The sequence below is a fragment of the Geospiza fortis genome, unplaced genomic scaffold, assembly GCF_000277835.1.
Source record: "Geospiza fortis unplaced genomic scaffold, GeoFor_1.0 scaffold112, whole genome shotgun sequence".
Taxonomy (NCBI): Eukaryota; Metazoa; Chordata; class Aves; order Passeriformes; family Thraupidae; genus Geospiza; species Geospiza fortis.
The window spans coordinates 25,612,485-25,615,679 of NW_005054298.1; positions in this window are offsets into that span (position 1 = coordinate 25,612,485).

The window sequence follows — 3,195 nt, forward strand, 5'->3', positions numbered from 1 at the left end:
ACATGCCTAATGCTTGCTGAAATGAGGGAGCTCTGTCTCTTCCACATTATCACAGAATTGCACTGCCATGGGCTGAACCTGGGATCTGCTTCAAGCCAGATCCTTCTTGAGCATGAATAGTTGTGTATGTGTGGCCCTGTGGAAACAGTGTGATTGTGTTTGTTTAGCCTGTCCTTGTATCTCCTGCATCTGTAGCCCTCAGCTGGACTCTGTAGGATTTTCTGGAGAAGATCTTAGATCACCATCAGCTGCAGATCTATGCTGTGATCTGAACAGAAGTGGTGTTGAGATAAAAAAAAAAACACCTTTTTTTTCCAAATACTATTAGGTGTCTTTCCTCTTGAAAAAGCCCCAGCCAACTGGACAAAATACCTCACATTTTGGAGTGTAGTTATTTTTCTAATTATGAATTTATCTTCCATTGTTACATGTGATCTTAAAGGTCTTTTCCAACCGAAATGATTCTCTGATTTTACATTTTTTCAACTAGTAAAGTCTTTAAATAGAAACCTCCTGATTTTTAACATATTAACTAGGTTTTAATTTCTGATCACTTCAGGATTTGCAGTTTACACTGTTATGAAGAAGTAGCACACTGAGGCTTTAAAGCTTCCCTTTTTCTTTTTTTTAATGAACTTAGTAGTGGGGTTAAGTTTTTAAAAAAGGAAATTATGGATTTGTGTTACACTTCAGGATGCAGGATGGCATCTTTGCTGCAGAAATTCAGGTATTTCTGCATAATGAAAACGGTCAAACTGAATTGGCTTCTGCCTTTGCAATTAGAGCCGCAGGATGTGAAAGGGAGAACTGGCGAACCTCTCCTGTGCTGATTTTTGCCTTTTAAAGCATTTTTCTCTGTTTAGCTTCTTTTTCAAATTTGTTTAGAAGAAAGGGAAAGGGAGTTAAAATACCAAATCTGTATATGTAAGGTCAGCTCTACTGCAGTGCAGAGAGAAATAAATAAATGGACTGCTTTCCCCATGACTGCCTTTGCTGGATAGAGGTCTCTCTTTAAAGAAAAAAACAGAAGCAGATTAGGTTTAGGAAATGTTTGTAGTTTGATTGCTTCCTGTAGTTACTGCCAGTTGTGGAAGCATGCTTTATTGTTAACTGTACAGAATCTTCATCTAGATAATTTTCTCAAGACAATCCATGCTTTGCCAATTGGGCTTCTTAGTTTCTCTTGTAGAGTAAGGGTCTCATCTTAGAAGTCCAACCAAAGTTACTTGTACTTCAGTGGTTTTTAGGTGTCTCTGGAAATAAGCATTTGTGGATTCTGCTCTTGCTATTACCTAGATTTTTTTTTCTCTGATGGAAAGGCCAGCTTAGAGAATGGCCCATGTTGCAGTCTCTGCTAGGCAAAATGTTTTCTACATAAAGTAATGAAGAATTTTCAGTAGTTTATGAATTTTCACGTAGATGTCCTGGTTTCTGAACTCCAAACCATAGAAATTTGCTTTGTCTTTGAGGGAGATTACTCTGCATGTGTGTCTGTTCTGTTTAAAACAAAACAAAAAAAATAGCCAACAAACAAAACCTAAAAACCCAAAGCATAACAGCAACAACAAAAACTTTATTTTCCACTTTCTTCACTTGATAAAAATCTCTCCACTGTAGAATGATTTCCTTTGGGTTTGACACCACCATTTGATCTCAGTTTTTAATAATTTTGGTGGGTTTCACTCCCAGAAGAAAACATGCTTGTGCTGTGAAGTATTCCCATTAGAAATCTGGGAAGTCTTAAAACCTCATGTTACTCAGGGCAAAGAACTGGCTTTTTTATTCATTCCCTGCTAGACAACCCCTGTACAGTAAATCTTTCCATAACACCATGCTGTTGAAATTAATCAACTTGATGTTTGGAAATTGTTCAAATTAGATAAAATTAAATAACACCTAGATGGGACTCAAAACTTGTCCTGATGGAAAGAGATTTTAATCTAAAAAGACATGAATTTTATTGATGCTTTTTCTTTCTAGTTGATCTTCATTTTATACTTATTAGGATGCACAAGCACTGCTCCCTATTTAATGGCTGGAGAGGTGGGTGGCTTTAAGAGCTCTCAACTTTCGCCTCTGCCGGTGATGCTGCTGTGCAAGCAGACCATGCATAGAAGTTAAGTGCCAGTAGTATCATATCTATTACTTAAAAAAGCATGTGCTGGACCAAGTATTATTTGTAAATAAACAAAAGAAACAGTGCAGGAATTTTTAATACCTGCTTTCTTCTCTTCCTTCTAGTTTGTCATTAGAAATCTGCAACTTTTACTTGGAAGTCTTAGAGCTGAAAATGTTTTCCAGGAAGCTATATGATTGCAGGTTGATAATACTTTTAACTGGCTCTAAGTCCTTTTTTGTAGAAATGAATGCTGTATGCAGCAGACTATCTAGGATTTTCACTTCTCTAATGAAATATCTATTTCTCTTTCCTTAATTTTTAAAGAATTGATTCCTCCCCAGTGAAATAAAACTATAGATTAAAATGGGCAAGGAGGAGAAAATGTGCATTTGGTCTCTTTGATACATATTTAATTTCTTCTTAATTTCTCTGCCCTTTAGAAGAATCTTGGGGATAAGTGCAAGTGTGTTTACAGACTCTCTGTACATTGCAGCTTTTCCATGAAAGCAACAGCAGAGCTTAAATCTCATCTCTGATTTGCTTTAAATGTGTATGTTATGCAGAGGTACTGGTTGCTGCTAACCATTCTCTTCTTCTGGGTAATGTTGGGAACAGTTTTTCACTGCTCTCTTTCGTTGGTTAGATGGAATTCTTGCTGTGTATGGATGTCCTTATAAAAGCCTTTCTGTAGATCTTGGTTTATGCTCCCCTGACATTTTATGCAGATGCATCTATATGGGGTCAGAGCTCTGTGGGAAGCATGAAAGAGCTGTTCATGAGTCAGTTGTGTTAATCAAAATCCAAGAGTAAAATGCTGTTGTGTGATTTGCAATTGCTGGTAATGTTTTGTGTGCATACTAGCATTGTGTTTGTCCTTGAAGGAAACAAACTCTTTCGTTTTTAGCCCTCGGAGAACTGCTTGTTTTCTCCCTGTGTGAGAAGCAGTGCAGTGTGTTGTGTAGCACGGGCTGTGCAGCATCGCTGCCTGCAGCCTCTCTGGAGCTGGGAGAGCGGGTGCGCCAGTTCAGTGCCGGGGCCCAGCCTGCTCAGTGTGTGTGTGTGTGCACAGGCGAGGG